Source organism: Siniperca chuatsi, linkage group LG9 (genome assembly GCF_020085105.1).
Source record: "Siniperca chuatsi isolate FFG_IHB_CAS linkage group LG9, ASM2008510v1, whole genome shotgun sequence".
NCBI lineage: Eukaryota > Metazoa > Chordata > Actinopteri > Centrarchiformes > Sinipercidae > Siniperca > Siniperca chuatsi.
Window position 1 is genome coordinate 17,949,614 of NC_058050.1, and position 7,259 is coordinate 17,956,872.

Sequence of the window (7,259 nt, forward strand, 5' to 3'; positions counted from 1 at the left end):
ACGGACTATTTGTTTGAGCTGGTTTATATATCCTCCGACACTGATCTGTCTCTAAGCCCTAACTCCAAACTGGCTCACACGTGGCCAACTGACCCCTTCCTGTTTTAATCTGACCTCAGGCTGCTGCATTGCCCCAGAACATCTACTGAATAAACTCCACTGTGAAGTTTTCATGCATCTTAAGATACTTTGAGCAAAATATCCAGCTGTAATGAATGATAATGCTATCATTTCCTTTCTGGATTACATGAGCTATGGTTATGAAATTTATGTCAGGGCATTTATTTAACTTCAGATTGTCTCATGCAGAACAACTGAAATGTACTGAAACCAATCATATAGTTGACCTCTAATAAACTTAATTGGTGAGAACTGAAGTAAAGTTGCAAGTAGCTTGTTATTTCTTTGCTATGAGGTGTCAGGGGAATCACAACACCTTCAGCCAAGCCACGAGCAGGTCAGCTGTCTAATCTCAGCGTGCCATCTGTTCCTCACAGCAAAACATTCAGCTCCCTGCAGTTCAGTAACCTTGGCCCTCCTGCTAACCTAGTATGTTAACTTAATTTGGATAGCTACTCTGAACGCTCTGTATGTCATGTTGCTCTTTTACAACACTACAGATAAAATTAACTCAGATATTTCAAATGTATAGCCTATAACCTCAAGGCATCCTACAAAAAGTACATTAGGTTAGTCTAACCTTGAAACTGACTTTGTTCTGACTTCATTTTTAAAGCACTTTTTAAAGGTGGACCTGTGCTTTAGCAAATTAATGCCATTACTGATAAATCTTCTTCCCATCTAGTCTATGAAATGAAAACAGATATGATTCTTCAATAGGAATAATCATCTGATCATAGCATTGAAAGTTATAGTTGATTACTAACTATTCTGTGAGTATTTTTGTATATTTTTCATAGTTTAAAATGGTATTTTTTTACAAAATCTAACAAAATAAAAAATCTGTAGAAATGGAGGTCATGTGGACCTTTCAAGGCAGTTTGAGGAGTTTCTGATTAAACCTTCAAGGAAATTTAATAACCATATGTCATCTTAAATGCCATCACTTCACTGGGCAGTGTAAGGCAATTCTTAGTAAAAAGTTATAGAATGAAGAATAAATAAATAGATTTTCAGATACAAAGCAGTTGATTGAGGCTATAGACCAGATGTTTCATTGCACTGCAATACACTTTGGTGAGAATCTTTCCAGTTATGTATACAGATGCATTAAAAGAGTGTGATGCTTTTAAAGTGGGTATGCTAGAGTAGACACACATCTACAAATTGCACTGCATTGTCCAAGGTAATGTAATTGCTCTTAAATGAAATGGTGTTTCCCTCATGATGGCAGAAGGTCAAACGTTTATGGATTAGCTGCAGAAAATCAGGGTGGGTAAATGAATGAGTGCACTCCTCTGTCATGTAGCCCTGAGAAAAACACTGAATCCTCAACACTGTGATGTCTAGAGATCTAAACACTAGCAGGTGGACTACATTGCAGACAGTAACAGCTGGCTGAGCGGAAACACAGCAGACTGCACACCTTCTTTAAGACATAATGCCACTGCTGCCTTGAACACACACACACACACACACACACACACACACACACACACACACACACACACACACACACAGACACAGGTAGATGAGAACTGCAGCAGGTTTAATCCATTTAGTGGTGGCTGAAAAGGCCAGCAGATGGGTCTTAGTCAGCCTCACGTCAGTCTGAAGCAGCTTTAACATCATACAAACCCTTAGTCAGGGTTTGTATGATGTTTGGCCTGCTAACCTATTTCACCATTGACCACTGTCCGTTATATTGGGGCATATTGTGTGTACAAGGAGATTTGACAATGCCAACAACATTAACCTGTCTTTTTGTTGCTTGACTGTATAATATTAGTGCCGCCATTAATATTAAAACACCCCGATAGCAATACCTGTCTAATCCGACAACACTTTATACAGAATTCTTATAGCTCTAAATATTTCTTCCTATATTGTCTGTCTGCAGCTGGAATTTTACCTGCTGTTTAATTGAAGACACACTGCCACTTGATCAAACGGCACACTGAGCTCACGAAACAGATGAAACTATAAGAAACACATTCAACCATGTACATTGACCTTGCTCAATTGGGAACAGTGTAAAGTGCTGTTAAAGAATTTTCAACATTAAGAATTTAGGGCCACTGCTAGATGGTAATTTGATGCAAAATGGCTGAAAAACCAACATTTCATTACCTATTAGAGTCATATTTTGAGCTAAACTCTGCTCTGAAGTCACCCCTCAGTAGGTGGGAAGCATTTAAGGCAGATGTTAAGGGTCAAATAATAAGTCAGAAAGGCCTTCCTCACAGCTGACATTTTCACCTGTCACAGTACCAAAAGCACAGGTGTTACTAATAACATTAACGATGGCTCTGTTCTAATCAAGTGTCCTAGTAAGTGTGACAGTGTGACAGTATGCACAACACTAGGACCCTGAAACTGAAGCAGTTAAATGGAATTCAGCCTTTGTTAATTTCATTATTTTCACCTGCGCTTTTCCTACCGTAACATATCAAAATGTCTTCTGTGAAACAGACATATTGTGACTGTCATACCGCCTGATTTCACCTAAATGTCGGCAGAAAACCCACATGTTACATTGAACAGGTGTAGTCATTTAGATGATTAAGCCTACATCAGATATCACCCAAAAACCTCTGCTGTATCTTATACTGTATTACATGCAGAATTGGTCATTATAGTCAAAAATGTGCAATTCGAAGCTGCAATTAATCTAAAAAGTGACTTCAGAAATATTTCTATGTTTCCTGCTGCTTCCAACCAGTGAATACAAACCATGACAAACCTTTCATTTGGTTTTTGACGATATAGTTAGATTGCAGTATCCCCTGGCCTTTGTGTTGTTTCCAAGTAGAGTCCACTAGATGGAGTTCCATGTCAACTTTCTAGATGCAGCTTGTTGATTGGCAGCGTGAAGAAGGTCTTCACACTGCTTTGTTTTTCACCTGACAAACCTTGTTTTTTAAATTACTATTGTTTAATAAAAAATTATTTTCTTGTGTGCATTCTGTTTGTTGATGTTCTTTTATTTGTGCTACAAACTGTTACAACAAACTAAACTATGCAGATTATTTGGTAAATGTGTAATATCAGTTTAATTATCACTTTGCTTTGTACTTGATATATAACTTGGCATTAAATATATTCAACAAGATATTTAAGGAAGTCATTTGGATTTGTCTTGAAATCCCATGTGTGTCTGTTTCGGAACAGAAGGGATGGACGGTGAGATCGAAAGTGAGTTTTGAAAGCCAGAAATCTCAGCACATGGTGAAGTGATTGTTGAGTTACAAGTATTGATATGTAACCTCCTAAATAACCTGCTGCACATGCGTTATAGGCATTCTGTGTTGTGGGTGAGACAGAATGTACGGCATGTATATACTTTCTTCACTTCAGGGCACATATGTAATTTAGCTGGCAGAGTAAAGTTGTATTGTTACGCTGTCAGCTGGTTGTCATGGTAACTCTTCAGTCTGCAGGTGAAAGTCCTGCTGTCCGACTCTCAGCTTTCAAAACATTCTAATTATACACACAGCAGCTGCTGCCGCTTGCCACATGCTTGACTGTGTGTGTGTTTGTTGTTACTTGTATGTGTGTGTGTGTGTGTGTATGTGTGTGTGTGTGTGTGTGTGTGTATGTGTGTGTGTTAGTATGCATGTGTAGGATTTTTCTCTGAACCTCATTATGTGAATGTGTGTACGTGCATGTGTGTGCGTTCTCCTGTAAGCATGTTTCTGAGGGTGTGTACGTGTTTATGTGCTAAAACACACAGGCCCTTTCCACAATTCCTTGTATAGTATGATTAACTATAAGGGTTCAGCATGTAGTGGTATTGTCATGACCTGGCTATAAAAGGAGAGTTCGGTACACTGTTTTACTGTGGAGTTTTAGCTTAAAAAGATTCCTGAAACAGTTTTCTAAAAGTAAAAAGTAAAGATCCATTTCATATACACTGTATATATAAATGTAAATTTGTGTAGGATAGACGTTTTTCTGCTTAATCTTCCGATTTATTTTTAGGTTGGGAACCACTGCAATAAATAATGCAAAGTTATCATATGTATTGTATTATATAGATAAACCACTTTGTAACACATCAAAGACCCCTCCACCTCAACTGTAACGAGGTGTACTGCAGTCAAGTGTAAACTGATATGCAGTAGGTAACACTGACACACTTAATTATTTGTTTCCTCAAATAATCTAGCTGAACTTCAAAATATTAGCATGACTCAAAACAGGACACCCCTGAAATATCATTTGATCCCACACAAATCCTGGCAACACATCCCTTAAACAAAGGTAAACACCTGAAATCAGATGTCATTAACATTTACTTGTGTGTGTGAAACAGGAAATGGCAGCTTACGGCTTAAAAATAAATTACTGTTGGGAGAAACGATGCTTCCTTTTCATATCCAGTTTCCTCTTATTGCTCTGGGAATTACATAGTATTTCACACTGCTGCATGAGTAGTAAGTCTGAGGGACAGAATTACAAACTAGTCCAGGGGAGGGGGCGCACTGTGTAATAATATATAGCAACATGGTAAATCAGTGCAAATGTTAAGCTCGCCTGCACTCCCACTTCAGTCATTCATTAGGAGTGAATGACACAGAACCAGACTTATATAGACGTCAGTAGTCAGGAGGTGGATTTATGAAAGATTAACCTCATTTCTTTGCAGATAAACATGGCTATTAACAAGGAATTACCAGCTGTAATTACCTTAATATAAAAGCTACTACCGTTAGAAGTGTCAGTGGCTTTGTAATCAGTCCTGTTGTAGAAGTAGCAGTAGCAGCAGCAGCTGTAGTTAGCAGCAGAGGAAAGTAACTATGTACATTTACTCAAGTACTGTACTTAAGTACAATTTTGAGGTACTTTACTTGAGTAATTCCATTTTATGTTACTTTATTCCTGTACTCCACTACATTTCAGAAGGAAATATTATACTTTTAATCCGCTACATTTATTTGATACATTTAGTTACTTTACAGATTCAGATTCTTAATACAAAATATTATCAATAAATAAAATATAATTAATCATTATAGATGAAGCTACACAACATATAAAGTAATTCAAATTAGCTCCACCTTTACCATTTGCAACATTAAAGTGATACATACATTAACTATGATTATAATCCATTAATATAACATATATTATTCTGAAATGGGCCATTCTGCATAGTACTTTTACTTTTGGTACATTTTGATGCCAATACTTTTGTTCTTTTACTTTGTATTTTTGAATTTTGAATGCAAGACTTTACTTGTAACAGAGTATTATTACACTGTGGTATTACTACTTTTACTGAAGTAAATGATCTGAGTACTTCTTCCACCACTGGTAGTTACCCACAACATTGTTAAAAAGGCTGGCTGACAAACCCGTCAGTTATATATTGTGGTTATATCACTGTAGGTCAGCCAATTTCTTTTTTTAATGGAGGCTCTGTTTGTATTCATCAGACACAAATACAACAGAGTAAGACGAGAAGCTACTGAGCCAGATTATGGCTCTTCTATAAAGGTGAGAGGGTTTTTAAATAACACCATTCATTACATAATACCAAGAATAGCTTACCAAGAAGAATCTAGTTAAACAACAACAGGTTAAAAAATAACGTTACTCAAACATACAGTATGTGGAATAATTAATTAACAAACACACAACATGTGCAAAACAATGGGGCTATGTACATAGTGGTAAATCTATTTATGTATGCATGTATCTTAGACTTTTTTCTCCAGCAAACCTCTTGAACTTCAGCCAGCATCTGTCACTTTTCATTGTTATAACGTTTTCACTGATAATAATCTTTAATTGTAGAACCTAGATTTTAGTATGATGATTTAGTATGGGCTGCTCGCTATCAGTTCTCAGCCTTGACAGGGGAACAGTGAATGGTTCTACTTTTATCAGCAATTTCAAACACAATATGTTATCTTTTAAATTAAAAGACTCACTCTCACAAATACCTACACATGCACACACTTTGAAAAGATATGAAATGAAGAATAAGTTTGGCTCAAGATCAAGAGAAGTGCTATGATCATATTATTTAGCCGTGCTATCAGTGATGCTGTGATTAAAGAGTTGTTACATTGAAAGATTTCATATGAGAAAACAAGTTAATAAATTATCTCTATTCATAGTTGCTGCTTTAGTACAACTCAAGTGAGCCTGAGCATAATGATTCATAATTACCATGATCGTCACCATGTATCAGCAACGTTTGGTTTATAAAAATAAGGCTCAAAGACTTCTCTGGCATTTCCTTGTAGCAGTGGTAAAAGGATTCAGTGCTGAAGTCTTTGCAGGTCAGCCCATTGCTTTAATCAGGCTACAACTGGTGCCCAAAGTGTCCTTTAGGCTCCTCAAAATGCACGGGACTGCCAGCTGAGGGTTGACCTACAAAGTGTCAGCTCACATTTCCAGAAACCATTGCAGCAACCATGCTAAGGCCAGTGCATTGCTGTTTGTAGCATCAAAACAGATGGTCACATTGGAGCAGACCGTTCGTCAGGAATATCAAATAGAGAGGAAGACTATGTGCATTTGGAGAACAATTACATGGATGTATACACCATGGATGTCCTAGGTGTATATTAGTGTATATTTAAGTGAAAGGTTTAGAAGTAACTGAATAAAATACATTTCAATGCAAAATATTTGGACCAATTTGGACTGTAGATATTTTTTAAGGGTTGAAGCACCAATGCGTGGAGCAGTCCCTTCCAGCCTTTACATATTCTCCAAATGTCACACATGAGAAGTCTGGACGAAGCTGGACAAACGTTCCATTTGATATTTTGATATGCAGCTCTGTTTGCAATTCGCATTTCATTTTCAAAGTTGTCAAGTTCAAAGTTCGATGTAGCTTACTTCAACATAACGAACAAAAATCAGCAGTATGTCCTAGAGAATTCTTTTTGCAACAAATCTTGAAGATACTTCACTGTAATGTATGTTCAGCAACCCAATATATCATATCAATTAATAACTTTAAAAGGATACGTTCAAAATGCTACTGAAATTGACTCACAGATTCTTTACACTTTTTGAAATTTTGGTGAATATTGAAGCTTTCCACCATTTTACAGGAATTCTCATAGACTTCCATTGCATTTATAACTCAACCTGTGAAAACAATAGAAACCCTATGACAT